Genomic DNA, 22299 nt, shown 5'->3' with positions numbered 1-22299 from the left:
ACGCTAGCACCAGAAGAATGGAATATCCCTCCTCGGGCCAACATGGTGAAAAAAAAAGTAAGTTCTTCTCAATGCGTGTCTAAACATCAATTTTGTGCCGAAAAAATGTGCATTAGTGGTCAACGACTTGCCTTAACAAAATAAAATGTTCTATAATTCCAAACCAACGAAGTAATACATTTAATTTTAAATATATTGATTTTAATATGTCTATATAAGTACTTTGAATAAGATGAATGATCAAAGTTTTTGAAAAAAGTCAACGACGTCATATATTGTCATATATTTGAGAACGGAGATGTATACATTGTTTGAACCTCCGTGACATCTATATTTCTCTCCTTTTAAACATGAGTGTATATGCTAGTCACTTGTGTTCTATAATTGTGTTCGTATTACTCAGTGCAGAATGGTAAGTAGTCTCGTAGAACGAAGCTGTGGTTGCGAAAGTTTAGGTGACGGGCAGCGCAAACTCCCCGGAGAGCCGGCCAAAATTTAGCAGTTACTGAGGAACCACTGCCACGCGTGTCCTCGCTCCGGCTTCGACCGTTTTCCACGCTTCGGCCCATCTCTGCTCACTGCATGCAATCCATTTCCAGTGTACTAGCTCGCCACGACGCTCTGGTGACGCTCTCCCATGTCCATGTGCTGCCGAGATGGCCACAGTAGAGCTGCCAGCGGCGGGCATGGCCGGCATGCTGCCGCCGAGGAACGCCACGGCGCAGGTGGCGCCGGGCAACAACTTCTCCAACCCCGCCTCGGTCGTGTGCTACTCGCCGATGATGGTGACGGCCTACGGCATCTGGCAGGGGGTCAACCCGCTGGAGTTCTCGCTCCCGCTCTTCATCCTCCAGACGGCCATCATCGTCGCCACCACCCGCCTCCTCGTCCTCCTCCTCAAGCCCATCCGCCAGCCCCGCGTCATCGCTGAGATCCTCGTGAGTAAGCCTGAGCTGCTAATTGGTATTGCAATTACACCGGCGAGATGGAGGCGCAAATCCAAAGTCGTGCTTGCCGTGATGTACGCAGGCCGGCGTGATTCTTGGGCCTTCCGTGATGGGGCAGGTGGAAGTCTGGGGGACCACGGTGTTCCCGGTGCGGAGCCTGCTGACGCTGGAGACGGTGGCGCACCTCGGCCTCCTCTACTTCCTCTTCCTGGTCGGCCTTGAGATGGATGTCAACGTCATCCGGCGGTCGGGGAAGAAGGCCCTCATCATCGCGGTGGCGGGGATGGCGCTGCCGTTCTGCATCGGCACCGCCACGTCCTTCGTCTTCCGGCACCAGGTGTCCAAGAACGTGCACCAGGCCTCCTTCCTGCTCTTCCTGGGCGTCGCTCTCTCCGTGACGGCGTTCCCGGTGCTGGCCCGCATCCTCGCCGAGATCAAGCTGCTCAACTCCGACCTCGGCCGCATCGCCATGTCCGCCGCCATCGTCAACGACATGTGCGCGTGGATCCTACTCGCGCTCGCCATCGCCATCTCCGAGGTCAACAGCTCCGCCTTCTCCTCCCTGTGGGTGCTCCTCTCCGGGGTCTTCTTCGTGCTCGCCTGCTTCTACGGCGTGCGCCCGCTCATGTGGTGGATCGCCCGCCGCGTCCCCGAGGGCGAGGCCATCAGCGACGTGCACGTCACGCTCGTGCTCACCGGCGTCATGGTCGCCGGCGTCTGCACCGACGCCATCGGCATCCACTCGGTGTTCGGCGCGTTCGTCTACGGGCTGGTCATACCCAGCGGGCAGCTGGGCGTCGTGCTCATCGAGAAGCTCGAGGACTTCGTCACCGGGCTGCTCCTCCCGCTCTTCTTCGCCATCAGTGGCCTCCGCAGTCCGCACCAACATTTCCCGGGTGCACGATCCCGTCACCGTGGGGCTCCTCGTCCTCGTGTTCACCATGGCCAGCTTCGCCAAGGTCATGGGCACCATCCTCATCGCTGTCTCTTACACCATGACCTTCCGCGACGGCGTCGCCCTCGGCTTTCTCATGAACACCAGAGGACTCGTGGAGATGATCGTCCTCAACATCGGAAGGGACAAGGAGGTCAGTAGTCGACTCCGACTCCTCCGCCAGAGGACTCATGAACACCAGAGGACTTGCTGCTGCAAAGCGTTGACCAATAATAAATAAACGAATTGAAACCAGGTGCTCGACGACGAGTCGTTTGCGGTGATGGTGCTGGTGTCTGTGGCGATGACGGCGCTCGTGACGCCCGTGGTGACGTCGGTGTACCGGCCGGCGCGGCGGCTGGTCGGTTACAAGCGGCGCAACCTGCAGCGGTCCAAGCACGACGCAGAGCTGCGCATGCTGGCGTGCGTGCACACCACCCGCAACGTGCCGTCCATCATCTCGCTGCTGGAGCTGTCAAACCCGACCAAGCGGTCCCCCATCTTCATCTACGCGCTGCACCTGGTGGAGCTCACCGGGCGCGCGTCCAACATGCTCGCCGCCCACCACTCCGCCGCCAACCAGAACCGCGGCTCCAGCTCGGACCACATCTTCAACGCCTTCGAGAGGTACGAGGAGAGCGTGGGCGGCGTGTCCATCCAGGCGCTGACGGCGGTGTCGCCGTACCAGACGATGCACGAGGACGTGTCCGTCCTGGCGGAGGACAAGCACGTGTCCATCATCGTGCTCCCGTTCCACAAGCAGCAGACGGTGGACGGCGGGATGGAGCCCATCAACGCGTCCCTCCGGGGCTTCAACGAGAGCATCCTCTCGGCGGCGCCGTGCTCGGTGGGCATCCTCGTGGACCGCGGCCTCAGCGCCGCGGCGGCGCGCATGGCGAGCGTGCACCACGTGGCGCTGCTCTTCTTCGGCGGGCCCGACGACCGGGAGGGGCTCGCGTACGCGTGGCGCATGGTGGAGCACCCGGGCGTCTGCCTCACCGTCGTCCGGTTCATCCCGCCGGACTACAGGGCCCCCGCGCTGGCGCCGCCGCAGCACATGCCCGCGTCCAGCGTCCACGCGCGCGCCATCACCATCGTCCCCAAGAGCGAGCGGCAGATGGACGAGGAGTACCTGAACGAGTTCCGGACGCGCAACGTCGGCAACAACGCGATCCTGTACATGGAGCAGGTGGTGGCCAACAGCGAGGACACGCTGGCGGCCATCCGGGACCTGGACAGCGCGCACGAGCTGTACATCGTGGGCAGGCACCCCGGCGAGGCCGGGTCGGCGCTGACGTCGGCCCTGGCGGAGTGGATGGAGTCGCCGGAGCTGGGGCCCATCGGCGACCTGCTGGTGTCGTCCGAGTTCTCCAAGATGGTGTCCGTGCTGGTGATGCAGCAGTACGTGATCACGACGCCGCAGCCGGCGGCCGTGGGACCAGCAGCGGCAGCGCCCGTGACGGACGACCCCGTCCGGCAGTACGTGACCAACGCCAACCAGCGGACGTCGGTGGCCGGTCTCGGCGTCGGCGGCAACCAGATGGGCCGCGGCGGGTGGGGCGGCGGTGCCGGAGGGTTCTGACGACCTCTGGCGGCAGCTGCACTGCACGCGCACGCACACGCACGTTGGTCGATTCATCGATAGGGGGTTATACGTTTATAGGGACTTAAACGTGTAGTACAATTTTAGCTGATCGCTAGCTCTTAGTCTGGTTATATTAGTGCTAACTCATTTGTGATTTCTCCCTCCATTAGGATGGGGAGGCGACAAGCTAGGTGTCACGAGATTGTCAAGAAGACAAGAACTATGGGTGGGCTGTTCGTAGGTGCGTTTAATTCCAGAGACGAGCTATGCCTATACGGCTATACCCATCGGCGGCCACGTACCGCCGTGCTCCATGTGTGCGCGGCGCGGGTCATCAACCCACGACGAGGCCGGGCTGGGGACTGGGGTGCATGCATGGGAAAAAAATTCTACGCGGCAGGGTCGTAAAGCCACCACCGTGCGCTCCTGATGTCGATGCCTGCCGCGTGGAGCTCTTGCGTATCTAACGCTCCCACGACAATCACCCTTCCAGACGGCTCGAATTACATACGACAGGATCGGCTCGGCTCTACTCCGTTCTGTTCGCTTCTGCTTTAGGTGTGTGCCTAGCAGATGGTGAGGCGGCGTCGCGCGGCCCTCCCGACGGCTCGCCGGCCGCGCTACGGGGCCTGCTGCAGCAGCCCCTCCTCCACGCCTACGAGGCCAAGGACCCGGCCGCGTGCATGGACATCCGGCGCCCTCGTGGAGCGGCGGCTGCCTCGCCACGTCCGTGTTCGTCTACTTTGGAGCCTATTCCCGGAGGAGGACAATCTGGACAAGCTGTTCCTAGGCAGCAACCTAAGCCTTTGGCAAGGATGCTACAGCTGTTTTGGAGCTGATTCATTCTCCCCGGGCACGTGCCTTACCTCGCGTCTGTCTGGTGTTCGACAAAATGCACATGTGGTCACAAGCTTGGCAGAATGCAGTCAAGAGATGGGTACTCAGAACTGTCTTATGCAGTCAAAATTTCAATCTAGTGTTCCTGAACTTCTTGCAGGTACAAAGAGCAGTCAAGAGCAGAAGTGTGTGTCTGTGATTGTTATGAAGTACAGAGCATAACTCTGTCTTGCAATATTGAGCTCATTAGGTGAAATTGTGCCGGTAAAAGAGCTTTGTATTTACCTGTCTGTTTGTGCTTTTGTGCAATGGAATAAACAATGATATTATACTGAATAAACATGAATGTTCTGAGACAAATCATTTCGAACTGCAATTGCAATATTTAATGACATTGAACTGGGATTGTCAGCTTTGAATGAACCGGCCAGCTCGTACTCCATTATTACAAAGTTACTAGTAGAATTTTCTACACGTGAACTTAAATTTTCCAAGTATGCTACTACTGATTGTACTCAAGTGTCCCTGTGCACACTCGCATGAGCTAGCATCTGCCGATGCTCTTTTCCTTCTCTTCCAGTTGGTAGTCTTTTCGGTCTGAAATCTAGATTGTCAGATATTCTCGTTATTTGGCAATCCATCAAACTGCAACTTCTTAACTACTGAAGCAGCACCTTGATCAACTCCAAGTAAAAGACTTGTGTATCCTCCTTGTACACCCTGAGCATCCATTTCTGAAGAACTCAAATACATATTAAAGTGTGGCATTGTGGCATTAACATAACCACCCTGGATCGTTGGAATTGCCACAGTTGAAGGATGAACAAACATATCAGAGGCTTCATGGCTGTTTTCAGTTGTACTATTTTGAGCATCTCCTGTAATCAAGAATACAAGTTATAACAGATAAGAAATTAAATGGAACACTACATAGTGGAAAAATCATCAAGAAGCTTGGTAGAATCAATACCTTTCTTGTTACCACTTTTTTTCTTCCCTTTTCTCTTTTCAAGCGATGTGGTTGATCGTTTATTTTTTGGGCCTTTTACCACAGGGGGAGCTCTAAATGATATTTTACCTGTTATTGTATCTGTACAGCACTCAGTAAAAACTGTAGGAACCTCATTAGCTTTTTCTTGCACCTTGCATATAGAATTATCTGCGTCCAGGTCCAGCTTATCTATGGCTTTCTCCAAATCATCAAGAAGCTCTTTTGATAGTGAACACTTCAATGCAATAGATGTCGCCTTCCGTGAGATACGTGCTGCTTGGGTTGTCAAATTTTCATTCTCTGTTCCTTGTTTATTAACAGAAATTTCACGTTTTGCATATTTTGTCCATCTATTCAGTATATATTGTGATGGCAAAACAAAAACATCATTTATGTTGAAGACTTTCAGGGCATGCTTGCATAATATATCTGCAATATATGGATGTTGTTATTCAACAGTTTGTATTTAGAAAATATATTACAAATCATGATCAGATTTTACCTATGGATTCATATTTTCTGCAAGAACATGTGACAGCCAAATCTTCAATGTTGAATACAACTGTTGCTCCAAGATCATGATCGGATTGTACATTCATAACCATATATGTTAAGATTGATCCCTCAGTTCTTAACAACCGACCAATTAATAAAAATTGATCTTTAAATTCTGTCTCAAACTCCAAATACATCCTCCTTGTATATGAATACAGCTGCAGTCTTCAAAGCCTGCGGCACGTTGAACTTTTCACTGGCGGTTTCCGTTATCAAACGTCAGTGAAAGAAACAGGTGGGCCCGGCTTTAAAAACCGCCAGTGGAAACCTATTTCCACTGGCGGTTATCTTAACACAACCGCCAGTGGAAATAGGATGTTTCCACTGGCGGTTGTGTTACACAAACCGCCAGTGAAAATTGATTTCCACTGGCGGTTATCTTAACTTAACCGCCAGTGGAAACATCCTATTTCCACTGGCGGTTTTTAAAGATAACCGCCAGTGGAAATAGGTTTCCACTGGCGGTTTTTAAAGACAACCGCCAGTGAAGTGTCTGTTATAAATACCCCTCTTCCCCCGACAGTGAACTGTATGCTCGCAGCCAACTTCCATTGGAGGCGATTTTGGAGGTCCAGAATTCACAAAATACATGGGGAGAGGTTTTGATCTTCATTTTTTGGAAGAAGATTGCTAAGAAAGGTTGGTTTATGTTGCTAATGTCAATTTTTATTCATTTTTGCTCAATTTTAGCCACATTTTGGATCTAGGGTTTCACCATTGGAGAGAGAGTGTATCCTCTCTCAATTTTAGCCACATTTTAGCCACATTTTTGCTCTATTCGCTCAAATAAAGTTGTTTAATATGGTTAGATTTTGTCTATCCTCTCTCCTTTTTCATGTTTAGTTCTCAAATCAGTTTATCCATGAGATATTAAGTTGTTTAATGAATGGTTCATGTGTTGTGTGGAAAGAGAAGAAGATAGGTTTGGTAATTAAGATTGTTTTTATTAGTTGCTATGAAAGTTGGTTTAATTATGTTTTAATTGCCAATTATTGTTCATCTTTGCTCAATTTTGGAACTAGGCCTTCACCATGTGTTAAAGAGAAGAGTATGGCTAGGAAAGTTTAGTTTTATGTTCCTCTTGCCAATTTTTGTTCATTTTCCTTAAATTTAGCCACATTTTGGATATAGGGTTTCACCCCTTCATCCTTCCCGACAGGTGGTGATGGAGAGGACATCCTGGATGTATAACTTATCAAGGCTAGATCCATCATACATATCCGAGGTCCATAGGTTTATTGATGTCGCTACGAACCATGCTTGGAGAACAAAGACAAAACACATATATTGTCCATGCATGGACTGCAAAAATGCTGCTGTATTTAATGACACAGAACAAATCATATCTCATCTGGTATGCCGAGGATTTATGAAGGATTACACAATTTGGACAAAGCATGGAGAGGGTAGCTCTTCGCCTTATACGACTGGAAACCCTGAGAACATCGACGACAGATTTCAGTTCGTTCACGAGACACACCAACCTCTTCCACAGAGCGAACATGTAGTGCAAAATGTTACTGATCATGGTTACGCTCGAGGAAATGAACATGATAGACCTCATGTTCTGCCAAGTGTTATGGATGAGGAAGATGCAGAGTTGCTAGAGGCAATGTTGCGTCGTCATACAGATCAATCGATGTTCTTAATGAAAGGTATGGAGTCCCTGAAGAAGGCAGCAGAAGAGCCTTTGTACGACGAGTCTAAGGGTTGTACCAAAGAGTTCACGACGCTCCGGTCTGTGCTAAAGCTGTTGATGTTAAAAGCTAAATATGGTGTGTCTGATGCTGGCTTCGATGCGTTCTTGAGTATTATCGCAGACATGCTTCCAAAGGAGAACAATGTGCCTGCTAACACGTACTATGCAAAGAAACTAATCAGTTCGCTCACTATGGGTGTGGAGAAGATCCACGCGTGTAGAAATCACTGTATCCTTTATCGAGGTGATGATTATAAAGACTTGGAGAGCTGCCCAAAGTGCGGTGCAAGTAGGTACAAGACGAATAAAGACTATCGAGAGGACGAAGAGTGTGTTGCATCCGTGTATAAAGGGAAGAAGCGAAAGAAAGCCCAAAAAAAGACTTCAAAATCCACGAGCAAAGAAAAAGAAGTAGACTATTATGCGCTCAAAAAGATTCCTGCTTTGGTGATGTGGTACCTCCCCGTCGTCGATCGATTGAGGTGTTTGTTCGCTAATCCTGAGGATGCCAGACTTATGAGCTGGCATGCTTTTGATGAGCACAAAAACGATGGGAAGCTTCGACATCCAGCCGATGGGAAGCAGTGGCAAGATTTCAATGACAACCACCAAGACTTTGCCGATGAACCGAGAAATGTTAGGTTCGCACTGAGTACTGATGGAATGAACCCATTTGCTGAGAGGAGCAGCAAGCATAGCACATGGCCGGTGATCCTCACCATATACAACCTTCCTCCATGGTTGATGCAGAAACGGAAGTACATTTTGCTAACCATCCTTATTTCTGGACCTACACAACCTGGAGTTGACATGGATGTATTTTTGGAGCCCTTAATGGAGGATATGAAAATATTGTGGGAAACAGGTGTTCAAATGTTGGATGAGTATCGTAAAGGTTCATTCACGCTGAGAGCAATTCTTTTTGTTACGATCAACGATTACCCTGCTCTCTTCACATTATCAGGCCAGTTTAAGGGAAAGGTTGGTTGCACAGTATGCATTGATGGAACTGCTTACGTATCCCTTGCTGCATCTAGGAAGATAGTTTACATGAGGCACAGACGCTTTTTATTGGAAGGACACAGGTACCGCATGCGAAAGATGGATAAGTACTTCGACAATAATGGTGAACTACATTCTACTGCTCCATCGGGTAACAATAGAGGTCATAGAGTTTTTGAAATAGTCAGGAATATCAAGTTTGTTTTCGAGAAGAAGACAAAAGACGGAAAAACAAGGAAGGATGTCAAACCAGCTTCGGGGGCTATATTCAAGAAGAAGTCTATTTTCTTCGAGTACTTGCCTTACTGGAAAGAGTTAGATGTGCGGCATGCGATCGATGGTATGCACGTTCAGAAGAACGTGTTTGAAAGCATAATGGGCACCTTGCTAGACATAAAGGGCAAAACAAAAGAAGGGCTCAATTCACGCATGGACTTGGTAGATTTAGGCATAAAAAAGGAACTACATCCCGTTCTTCAAGAAAATGGGAAGTACCATCTCCCAGCAGCAAGCTACAATCTCAATGTAGATGAGAAACATGCGATGTGTGTTTGGCTTAAGAATTTGAAAGTCCCATCCGGATTCTGCTCTAGCATACGGAGTATTGTGTCAATGAAAGACCTGACAATCACCAACTACAACTCACATGATTGCCATGTCATGCTGACTACATTCCTACCTATTGCCATCAGGGCTATAAATCCTTTGTTTTTAAAGATGGCAATCACACGGTTGTGCTACTTTTTCAACAGGATTTCACAAAAGGTAATTGGCCGTGATGAGTTGGCATCTCTTCAGGAATTCGCAGTGGAGACAATATCACAGTTTGAGATGTGTTTCCCTCCATCGTTCTTTGATATTATGGTGCACCTTGTGGTGCACTTGGTGCCACAAATAGAGGCATTGGGTCCTATGTACTTGCATGAAATGTGGACGTATGAGCGTTTCATGTCAATACTGAATGGCTATGTATCAACCCGTGCTCGTCCTGAGGCATCCATGATAGAGGGGTACTGTACCGAAGAGGCCATTGAGTCCGGAGGTCCATTCTGCAATAGTATCCTAAAAGACCAGGTTGCAATAGGTCTGCCTCCGTCACGACACGAGGGTAGACTGTATGGAAGCAGGAGGATGGGACGGAAATCTTTCATCCCACCGGATTACGATATAGTACTTGAGGCACATCAGAGCATCCTACATCAGCTAACGATAATGGAGCCATTTATCCAACAACACATCAATGAGCTTCGCGAGCAAAATCCTGGGCATACGGATGATTGGGTAATGAAGCAACATAAGCAGCGGTTCAACACATGGCTAATGGTGAAGGACATTCCACGTGGAGAAACAATAGAAGAACAAACCATCAAGGGCTTGGCATCTGGACCATCACGCCAGGTCACAACATGGCAAACCTATGACATTAGTGGATTCACATTTTGTACCAAGTCCAAGGACAAAAAGAGCATGTCACAAAACAGTGGTGTTCGATGCGAGGCCATAGATGATGAAACTGGTGAGATTATTACATATTTTGGCTTTATTGAGGACATATGGGAACTAGACTATGGTACATTTCAGATCTCGGTTTTCCGATGTCAATGGGTTGAAGACAAACATGTCACGGTAGACAACTATGGGGTCAGAGTTCTTGATCTAAGTAAGGTAGGTTACAAAGATGATCCATGGATCCTTGCTAATCGTGCTGCACAGGTCTTCTATGCTGAACAGATCATTTCTAACAATGAGAAGAAAAGCACCGACAAACCGAAGCATGTAGTTTTTCCTGGAAAACAACAAGCTATAGGAGTTGATGGTGTATCTGATTTAGAGAATTTTAACCAGTTCAACGACATGTCTCTTTTCATAGACCATCCAACCAAGATAAGGAACGTTGAGCGAAGCATCCCACGCAATTCATTGCCCTGGGTACGCCACGATGGACAAGGCAGAACAATAGCTTCCTAGATTATATACTTGTCATGTAATTGATTATTGTTAGGAACTTGTCATGTAATTGATTATTGTTAGCGACAAACCGAAGCATGTAATTGTCTTCATTCAATTTTCGTGGCTACCATTTACAATTTTACATGACTTTCTATTGACTTTATAGAGAGAGAGGAGAGGGAGAGAGAGAGGAGAGAGAGGAGAGGGAGAGGAGAGAGAGGATGGAGAGAGAGGAGAGAGAGAGGATGGAGAGAGAGGAGAGAGAGAGGGGATGGAGAGAGAGGATGGAGAGGGAGGAGAGAGAGAGGATGGAAAGAGAGGAGAGAGAGAGGATGGAAAGAGAGGAGAGGATGGAGAGGGAGAGGGGAGAGAGAGAGAGGATGGAGAGGGAGGAGAGAGAGAGGATGGAAAGAGAGGAGAGAGAGAGGATGGAAAGAGAGGAGAGGATGGAGAGGGAGAGGGGAGAGAGGGGATGGAGAGAGAGGATGGAGAGGGAGAGGGGAGAGAGAGGAGAGGGAGAGGAGAGAGAGAGGGAGAGGGGAGAGAGAGGGGATGGAGAGAGGTAAAAGTATACTAAACAATATATAAAAGTATACTTAATATAATATATAAAAAGTGAAGTAAAACAATATATAAAAAACTATGTTAAATAATAATAAAAAACAATTTCTACTGGCGGTTGTCATAGAGAACCGCTAGTAGAAATGGCTTCCACAGACTGTAGAAGCCATTTCTACTGGCGGTTCTCTATGACAACCGTCAGTAGAAATGGTTTCTACTGGCGGTTCTCGTTGTCAACCGCCAGTAGAAATGGCTTCTACAGTCTGTGGAAGCCATTTCTACTGGCGGTTCTCGTTGTCAACCGCCAGTAGAAATGGCGCCTATATAAAGGGTGGCGCGCGGGAGCCGAAAATTTTACAAGTCCCTGGCGCCAGTTCACTTGAAGACGACGCCGTCAGGCTGCTGGATTTCGACCCCGAGGGTTTTCGCCGGCGATCGTCCCCGCGCCCGTCCCCACGCCGCCATTCCCGCCCCCGCACCGCCGTCTCCAGGTTTCTTTCTCTTTCCCCTAATCTGTACCGCCGCCGTCTACCGCGCCGGGCCGCCGCCGCCGCCGCGTTTTAGTAAACCCTAGGGCGTGCGCCGCCGCCGAGAGGGAGGAAGAGAGATGAAGGAGAGGGAGAGGGAAGAGAGAGGAGGGAGAGGGAGAGGGAGGAGAGAGGAGGGCGCACGCGCCGCCCGCCGCCGAGAGGGAGGAAGAGAGAGGAAGGAGAGGGAGAGAGATAGAGGGAGGGAGAGGAGGGTGAGAGAGAGAGAGGAGGGAGAGGAGAGAGATAGAGAGAGCGAGGGAGAGAGATAGAGGGAGAGGAGAGAGATAGAGGGCTCATACAAATGTATTCAAATGTGTTCAAATGTATTCAAATGTAGAGAGAGGGAGAGAGATAGAGAGAGAGGGAGAGAGATAGAGGGCTCATACAAATGTATTCAAATGTGTTCAAATGTATTCAAATGTAGAGAGAGGGAGAGAGATAGAGAGAGAGGGAGAGAGATAGAGGGCTCATACAAAAGAAGGGCTCATACATACAATACTTATTTTTATTCATATGTGTGTTATATATGTGTTCAAATGTATGTGTTCAATATATATATGTGTTCATATGTGTTCAAATGTATGTGTTCAATATATATGTGTGTTCATATGTGTTCAAATGTATGTGTTCAATATATATATGTGTGTTCATATGTGTTCAAATGTATGTTGAATATATACATTGTAATTGTATCCGTCACAACTCGATAATATACGTATCCGATCCGATCCGAATTCGATCTGAACTCGATAATTTCCGTACGACTCTCCCTCTCTCCCTCTATACGTCCTATGCGACTCTCCCTCTCTCCCTCTCCTCGTCCTATACGACTCTCCCTCTCTCCCTCTCTCCCTCTCCTCAAATTATATAAGTTTGAGACCCATTCATTTTCCTCAAGGTGATACTCCTGCAACAACTCCATCCACTTCTTATTGAAGCAAAACTCTGATCTGTCTTCATAGACACAACTCTTAAAAGCAGGTAGGAACTCCTTATGCTTTTGAATTATATGTCCGAGATGTTTAGCAGCATTAAGATAAATATGCCATATACAAAGACGATGGCTTGTGTTTGGGAATACATAAGAAATTGCACCTGCCATGGCCGCGTCTTGATCAGTGAAAATTGTGCTCGGATGCTTGCCTGACATTGCTGTTAAAAAAGTTTCAAAGAGCCAAACAAATGATGGAATTGTTTCATCAAATAAAAGTGCAGCTCCAAAAATTACGGTTTGCTTGTGATGATTTGTACCAAGGATTGGAGCAAAAGGCATTTCAAACTTATTAGTTTGAAAGGTGGTGTCAAATGACACAGCATCACCAAAGCATCCATAATCCACGATAGACTGACCATCTGCCCAAAAGAAATTAGCTATACGACCTTTATTGGGTCCATCTTCCTGATCTATATCAATTGCATAGAAAAATGTAGGATCCTCACGTTGCTTATTCTTCAAGTAGTTGCATAGTGTTTGTGCATCATTAGATTCTAAGTATTTCTTGCGCTCATGACCAATCTCATTGTTGCAGTCCATCCTCGAGTATGGCACTTTGTCAGCTCCTCCATAAAATTCTTTCATGAACTCATACACCTGGGCAGGTCTCATCCCAGCTTCTCGTATCTGTCCAATTAGCTTTCTGTCTGCTTCTGTGACACGTCGTTGGGATCTTAAATTTTTCTTCTTATTTGGACTAGCAAGATAATGATTATGATCTACTATAATCTTTTGCACTATCCAAATCCCTTCTTTACTAACACTGAATTGAACACGAGCACCACAACCTGTCCTTGTTATGCCCTTCGATGACTCACTTTTCCCAAATCCTTCATTACTGCAAACTAAATGTTTCATATATAAACTACCATCTGGCCGGTGTTTTGTTGTACCTTTTCTAATACTAAATCCAATCTTACCAGCATAACTGTTATACATCTCATAAGCACTATTCTCTGATTCAAAAGCCATTCCAACTTCTGAAACAAATGAAGTTTGTTGAATTTTATTAGCGACCTATTGTACAGGGTAAAGAAAACGTAAGCATATTTATGCATGATCAAACTACATCAAAGAGAAATAATCGATGAAAGAGACATCTAGGTGACCATACCTGAGTTCCTTGTGCGTCTTCATCTCCATGTTCCACGGCAACTACATTTATCTCGTCGTTCTCGTACCTGACGACTTCACGATCTCCATCAAGTGGACAGATGAGTTGATCGGCCTCTATGTTGGCTGCTGGACCTGAGGATGAGGAAATATCCATGGCACAACCGTCACTTGGCAAACGAGGAAGACAGCAGCCACCGGTCATGCGTGGCAGCGGCAGCGGCTTCAATATGATCGTTGCAGGACTTGTTCTTTGGAAGCTATGATATGTAATGGCGCAACCGTCACTTAGCAAATGAGGAAGACGGCGGCCACCAGTCACGCGTGGCGGCGGCGGCGGCGGCTTCAATATGATTAGCAGGACATGTTTTTTGGAAGCCAAGATACGTATCTGTATGGAAGCGTATGGAAGTAACGATGGTAAAGCGAGCCGTTCTGTAAGCCAAGCCGCGTATACGTCCGAGGCTTAGCCGAGCTGCGTATACGTCCGAGGCTTTATCCATGAGATGCAGATGCCGTTGAATATCCACGCGTCGTTAATCGGTGCCGGGCCGCACCGGCGGCCTCGTGCGGCACGGCCGCGTGCAATTTTTTTCGCATGCATGGGCTTGGCTGTTCGTAGGTTGCTGAGGTGTCTGTCACCCAGTGGTCCATGCACGGCTGGGCGCTCTGCACTGTTGAACTAGGGAAAGAGATAGAGATCCATACAGAAAGCTCACAAGCCGTCTACAGTAGAATCGCAAGCTGGCTGTGCCGATGATAAAAATAATACGGTATTATTTTACCATAGTAAAATCACAGTTTTATTTAGAATTGAGATATGTTGGTTACATTGGGAAAAAAATCAAAGTGTTTGTAGAGAGAAAAATAGAAAACTGAGGTCCTAAGTGGAGTTTACAAAACTCCAAAAATATCATAGTTTTGAGTAAACCATGATATTTAAAACTATGTTTTATCTATACCAACCAAACATCTTTTGACTTCTAATCCCTAGCAAGGAGGGGATTCGACAGAGAAGATTGGGCTACGAGCTCAGGGGTGTGGAGCTCGGCAACATCAAGAACACAAATGGGAGAAGGGAAGGAAGAGATAGCAGCTCCTTACCGGTGAGAAGGCGACGAGGAGCGTCGTCATCGGGGCTGCACGCCGCCACTCCGACACTTCGCATCGCCACGCCGCCGATTCTTCGCGTCGTGGCCGGATGCGATTTGGAGGGGATGAGGTAGGGATCGGTGCCGGCCTGTGGAGCGAAGGAAAAAAATCAAACCAGGCCAGTTTTCGTACCAATTCAGATCAAAACGAACACATAAAATGTGCCACACCAAATTCGAAACCGGAGCAGTTCGTTCCACCCTGAACGAGGTCTGAAACAGACCAAACCGCCAGAAATGAACTGGCCTTTAGTCTTTCGAAAAAGTAGGGTAAAACACGTCTATGTGTGTTTCTAAGACTGAGCATACATACATGTACATGCATATGCATGAGTTTCCATGTCTGTTCTGACTATCGCGGAGAAAAGTAAAAAAAAAAGAAATTGAGGGACTTCAATGTATTTGTATAAAAGAAAATTTGTTAATGGACATGATATCATCTCCTCCATCACTTATGCCACTAGAGAAATATCAACACCGAGTGTGCACGGCTGGTTGGTTACTGAAAGTCCAACGACAATCACTCCGTAACCACTAGATTGTCCATGTAGAGTAATCTTGAACTATAATAACGACATCTCGTACAGCAATTGTAAAAGCCATAAGCTTGGCGTTCTTGCTTATGGTTGGAGATAAAGATCTGTGCTGGCCTCATCACCTCGCAGCTGCCACTAATGAATCGTTTTTATTGTAATCTCCAGCCGACCACGCCGGATGCTGACGAGCGCGGAGTACATCTCGGCCGCCCCACAGCCTCCACCTCGTGCCACGACGACTCGCCCCCTATTGGTCGGTTTCGAGGAGGAATGATGATTGGTCAAACCGATTACAGAATGGCGTGAATGCGAGAAATATCGGGGGTTATATTAGTGGTGAATTTAGCAACAACGTCAATCCGGAGATATTTAATATATACTGTTAACAATATTGATTAAGAACTTATTTGATGCATTGCATGCTGCAGATTGCCTACCTTAAGGTTGTCATTTTGTTATTTTTCTCTCATGGCCCTCAAGGATAGGAGACACGCTCTTATTATTCAGGCTGCTGTTTTGATGATATTAAGTTTTTTTTTTCAACTACTTGTCCAAAGTGGCTGGGTACACCCGTAGGTGGTAATGGATCGCAATTTAAATATTTCTTTATAATTTATTTGAGTCATTAATTAATTTTAGTTTACAAATAAATAGAAATTAATAGGGTCTGATCCTAATAAAATTTTATCCTTAAATTTTATAGTGTTAAACTAGGTGAGTGCCCGTGCGTTGCGACGGAAGTAAAAAATTTGTATGAAACATATAAACGGAACGACAAATATCACTATGATATGTAAAATCCGTGTGGTAAACATTATCAATCCAGACACATGATTGCTTCAATCTTTACGAGAACAAACAGGTACGGACGGACAAGAGTAGAGTAGGTAAGTGGTGTGTGGACCCAAAAATATTCAGGGAGAATGTACCATCAGCTAAAAAATGGTGCGGTTAGTAGACACGGGTGTCCTGTATTCTTCTCAACTCAAATGTTGCTGCTCGCTCGACCACATGTTTATAACGAAATCGTGAAACGCGCGCGCAAGCTCAATTACAGATCTAGATGTTCAGCGGAAATGACACACAACAGCAAGCAAGCAGAAATATATACAGAACAGAGGAAAATTCGATCGAGCATCTATACAAGAAAACATGTCTCTCTCTCTCTTCGTCGTGCTCGTGCGTGCATGACCGTGGTGCCCCCGCGACCGCGGCGCAGAAAAAAAATGCAAATTGTACTCTGGTCGTAGCATCGCATGAAAACCAACACGACGACGACAGAATAGCACCGACATGTCCACGACCACGCGACCACAGCGTGGTGGCCGGGCAGAACAGAACAGAAGGCACACATCATCTATCATCCAGCGAATAGTCAAGGGAATAAAAATGGTGTCTCGCATAGTCAGGGAATAAAAATCACAAGAAACGTAAAATAGATCACAAATTCAACACAATTATCTGAGAAGTTGTGATAGGTGACAAATTCTGGAGGCGCGAAAAGAGGGAGAGCAGATAGAAACTGGGGGTGTGGCTACATTTATAGCCAGTGAGGACACTGCCGATTTCCATCTTCCATCAATGGAGAAAGTTGGAAAGGAAAGAGATCCATACATTCAAGGAAACAGAGCAGAGAAAAATATAGGAAGGGACCCACCTCGGCTAAAATTGCGAAGGTAAATATGGCATTCGCACTACAGACATCAGACAAGCAATAACGTGTGGAGGGAAACTCGTCTACACAGGCGTGATTAGTGGCTTTATTTCCAACCTGGCCGCTCGGATCTACAAAGGCATGATTTGTTTTTTTGTTTAGTCTGGCCGCTCGACTGGCCAGGTATATGCATGAAAAGGCTTTGGCTAGACTTCACCAGAGATCTCACGGGACAGGCTTCACCAAAAGGCTTCGGCCACCTCGATTGCTGAAAAAGTACTTGTCTGCCATTGAACTATACCAGCAAATTCTAAAAGGACGACGACCTTGATTAGAGGGAAAGTACCGCACCACAGAGCAGTTAGGCTTTACGATTCCATTACGCCCTCACTGTGTTCGTGTCCCTGTGAAATAAAGAAAGGCTGGATGGATGCTCTGAGTAAGGGAGGAGATGACGTGGAGGCAAATAATTGAAGTGAAGTGGAGAGCAAAGTGGCAACTCTGCCCCCGCTTGAGATGTTGGTTTGCTAGATTCAGTTGTCACTGCGCCACCCAGTCTTCTAGCTTAAGGAAAACGAGTAGTACTCCAAAAGGCCGCTTTTGATGTTAATGGTAACAATTTTTTTGTTTCACTCTACTTTCGGCCAGCTCTTGCTTTGTCAAGATGGCCACTCCAAAAGGCCGCTTTTTTCGTACCTACAAATTTCACATCGTGTAGTGACCTATGCTGGAAAAAAATAGTAGCATCCTATGTACTGCCAGGAATTGAAAACATTGATGAATAATCTAAATTGTCAATACTTATGAGTACTACTTTTGTCTACCTAGATAATGCTTCCCTTTGAATACACAAATACAATGTATTTTTTAGATTAGGCATTTGGTCTCTCAGACATCATTGCCATTTCAAGCTGAAACATTTTTCTTTCTGCTTTCCACAGGTTTTCTTTCTGAAAAAATGCACGTTTGCACTTTGCATAAAGATCATTTACATATATTTCAGCTTAATAGTGCTGGAATATCAGGGCAAACAAAAAATTGTACTCCAAACATATATCGATAGCAAGCAAAATGGTAGCAGTAAAGCTGAACGTATTTTCCCAAAAATAAAAAAGAGAGACCTAAAGTCTAAATGTACAATATCTACAAAACAAAGGAGGAAATTCACACAAGTTACTCATAATAGCCTGGGTAAAGGGTAATGGTGAGAATTCTTTATGTAAGCGAATGTCGAGCAGACATCAAGGTTCTCTGTATCTGATTTTAAGGATTCATCTCAACTTGGGGTGATCTAATATCTTTATAGAGATGTAGAAAAAAACTGACCTGTTATGCTTCTCAGAGACAGCACATTACCCCTTGTGTTTGCCAACATAACCAATAAAGTTTCTGCTTAACATACAGGTGAATGCACGTCAATTTGATGTACCGCTGCCCCTCAAAAGTCATCGACGCAACAGAAAATGTCATTATTCACCAAATTTGACCACACCATGCCAGTGAGCCATCAGAAACAAGCAATGTTCAAACTGATGCTTACCAGTGCATAGGCGACAGTGCCCACCGGAACAGCAGTTTCTTATACTGTTCAGATAATTTGAGTTTATTCGACTAATGAGGCTTAAAGGTTTGTGACATCATTCTGCCATCATGCATAATAGATCCAGATACAGAAACAAGGCTGTGTCAATTTCCATCAGAAATCTTCAGAGCTGGCTGTGTCCATAATGACAACGCGGGATTCACCACAACAAAGCATGCGGTGCATCATTTATCCATCTCTCAGATAATGCCACTGTCCTCTGGATGAAGCAATGAACAAGAGTGAGAAGATGTTTGATGTGAAATGCTTTTAATGTATGTAAAAATTCTTAACTTTTAAAAAGATACTAACAAACATAAAATACAATTATTTTTTTAATTTTAGTGTATCTTATCATAATATATTTACTCCGTAGCAACGCCCGTGCGTTCATCACGACTAATGTTGCTACAACCTGGTTTGGCTTGAGTGCTCAGTTCACAACTATCTTCGGCTAGCACATACAGGTCAAGGTGGAGCATGATGGGAGCAGAGAAGGATAGCAGAGGAGAGGAGCAGATCATACTTTGAGCTAAACATCGAGGTGGTCGTTGTTTTGTAGCAACCCCACGCTCGGAGTCAACGACGTCGGGGTCAGCGGCGTGCTCCAACCAATCTTTTCCATCATGACAGATTGGTAAAATGGAATGTTAGATGATCCAAACAATTTTAACTAAACTAACAAGGACCAAGAATGGTGATGCATCGAAAAAAGGTAAGAAATAAATCACCCTGGAGGCTAGGCATAATGTAACACCACGTGATGCATCGAAACAAGAAACCAGATGCTTCTGTTAGTCGTGAACAAGAATTAAGTTTAGTGTTAAAAAATAATAAGTCAAAATCTCACCACGTCAGGAATATCAAGTCCACGGGCAGCCATATTAGTGCACAATAAGATGCCCTTTCCTGCCTTGCAAAAGCTAAAGAATGTAGTAGTTCGCTTCTGTTGCTTCTTGAAAGGGAAATGTGCCCTTAGGCCATTTCTAAGTATTTTGGTGATTTAGTGTCCAACACAAGTGCCCTAGTGTAAAAAGGTGGACAAAGTACAAATCAAGAATAAAGGTATGTTTCTCAGACTTAGTACATTGTTTTATGGACTAATGTATTGTGTCTAAGTGCTGGAAACAGGAAAAATCCAATTGGAAATGCCTTGGCTCGAGCAGCCAAGACTCTGCTCAGTCTAGAGCACCGGACTGTCCGGTGGTGCACCGGACAGTGTCCGGTGCGCCAGGCTGGCTCTGGCGAACAGGCTGCTCTCGGGACTTCGACGGCGGTGTACGGCTATAATTCACCGGACTGTCCGGTGGGCCGTTCACAGGCGAACTCGTCGCTCTCGGGAATTCATCGGCGACGTACGACTATAATTCACCGGACTGTCCGGTGTGCACCGGACTGTCCGGTGAGCCAATGGTCGGTAGGGCCAACGGTCGGCCGCGTGATCTGCGCGGGACACGTGGCCGAGCCAACGGCTAGAAGGGGGCACCGGACTGTCCGGTGTGCACCGGACATGTCCAGTGCGCCAACGGCTCTCAGGCTACCAACGGTCGACTAAGCCATTTTTGGAAAGAAATCGGGCACCGGACAGTGTCCGGTGTGCACTGGACTGTCCGGTGCGCCAGTCGACAGAAGGCAAGATCAGCCTTCCTAGATTGCTCTCAACGGCTCCTAGCTGCCTTGGGGCTATAAAAGGGACCCCTAGGCGCATGGAGGAGTACACCAAGCATTCCTACAACATTCCTAAGCACCAAGACATCGATTCCGCGCCTTTGATTCTTTGTGATAGCAATTAGAGCTCTAGTTGAGTGGTGAACTCATTGAGTTGTGTTGTGAGCTCTCGTTGCGACTTGTGTGCGTGGTGTTGCTGTGATTTCTTGTCTTGAGTGCGTTGCTAATCCCTCCCTTGCTCTGTGTTTCTTTGTGAACTTCAAGTGTAAGGGCGAGAGGCTCCAAGTTGTGGAGATTCCTCGCAAACGGGATTGAGAAAAGCAAGCAAAACACCGTGGTATTCAAGTGGGTCTTTGGACCGCTTGAGAGGGGTTGATTGCAACCCTCGTCCGTTGGGACGCCACAACGTGGAGTAGGCAAGCGTTGGTCTTGGCCGAACCACGGGATAACCATCGTGCCATCTCTGTGATTGATCTTGTTGGTTATTGTGTTTTGTTGAAGATTCCTCTCTAGCCACTTGGCGGTTATTGTGCTAACACTTAACCAAGTTTTTGTGGCCTAAGTTTTTAAGTGTTACAGGACACCTATTCACCCCCCCCCCTCTAGGTGCTCTCAATTGGTATCGGAGCCATTCTCTTCACAAAGGGACTAACCGCCCGAAGAGATGGATCCTAAGGGGAAGGGTATCGTGATCAACGATAAAGAGAAGGAATCTTTCGTCAACGAGCCGAAGGATGACAAGCCTACCGACTCGGGCTCGGGCCATAGACGGAAAGATGGGAAGAAGAAGAAGACAAGGCGCATCAAGGAAATTGTCTACTACGACGACAGCGATGAGTCTACTTCTTCCCAAAAGGACGACGACCACAACGACTACGAGAGAAGGAAACCGGTTAATTCGAACTTTTCTTTTGACTACTCTCGTATTCCGCAAAGTTCAAATTCACATTTGCTCTCCATTCCACTCGGCAAGCCTCCACACTTTGATGGGGAGGACTACGGATTTTGGAGCCACAAAATGCGTAGTCACCTATTCTCTCTCCATCCTAGTATATGGGAGATTGTAGAGAGTGGAATGCACTTTGATAGTACGGATAGTCCCGTGTTCATTAATGAGCAAATACATAAGAATGCACAAGCTACTACTGTTCTTCTAGCTTCATTGTGCAGGGATGAATACCACAAAGTGAGCGGCTTGGATAACGCCAAGCAAATATGGGACACCCTCAAGATTTCTCATGAGGGGAACGACGTCACCTTGCTCACCAAGATGGAGTTGGTGGAGGGCGAGCTTGGACGATTCGTGATGATAAGGGGCGAGGAGCCAACCCAAACATACAACCGGCTCAAGACCCTTATCAACAAAATAAGGAGCTACGGAAGCACGCGGTGGACGGACCACGACGTCGTCCGACTGATGCTAAGGTCCTTTACCGTTCTTGATCCTCATTTGGTGAATAATATTCGTGAGAATCCCAGGTACACCAAAATGTCGCCCGAAGAAGTCCTTGGAAAATTCGTAAGCGGGCGAATGATGATCAAGGAGGCGAGGTACGTGGACGACGCATTGAATGGTCCAATCAACGAGCCTCAACCCCTTGCTCTCAAGGCAACAAGAAGCAAGGAGGCGCTACCTAGCAAGGTGGCACAAATTGAGGCGGCCGGACTTAATGATGAAGAAATGGCCCTCATCATCAAGAGATTCAAGACGGCGCTAAAGGGTCGCAAGGGGCAGCCAAGCAAGACCAAGACAAAGGGGAAGCGCTCATGCTTCAAATGTGGTAAGCTTGGTCATTTTATTGCTAACTGTCCCGACAATGATAGTGATCAGGATCAAGGGAACAAGAGGGAGAAGAAGAAGAACTATAAGAAGGCAAAGGGCGAGGCACATCTTGGCAAGGAGTGGGATTCGGATTGCTCCTCGTCCGACTCCGACAATGAAGGACTCGCCGCCACCGCCTTCAACAAGTCATCCCTCTTCCCCAACGAGCGTCACACATGCCTTATGGC

General features: G+C 47.0%; 1 pseudogene; it reads left to right on the top strand.

Annotated features, from left to right (window-relative positions):
- The first annotated feature begins 409 nt into the window (after positions 1-409).
- LOC103637225 (cation/H(+) antiporter 15-like) lies at positions 410-4071 on the top strand (annotated as a pseudogene).
- Positions 4072-22299: the final 18228 nt, after the last annotated feature.

Source organism: Zea mays, chromosome 8 (genome assembly GCF_902167145.1).
Source record: "Zea mays cultivar B73 chromosome 8, Zm-B73-REFERENCE-NAM-5.0, whole genome shotgun sequence".
Classification (NCBI taxonomy): Eukaryota; Viridiplantae; Streptophyta; class Magnoliopsida; order Poales; family Poaceae; genus Zea; species Zea mays.
Note: the sequence above shows the minus strand (reverse complement) of the source record. Positions and strands in the feature narration are given on the sequence as shown.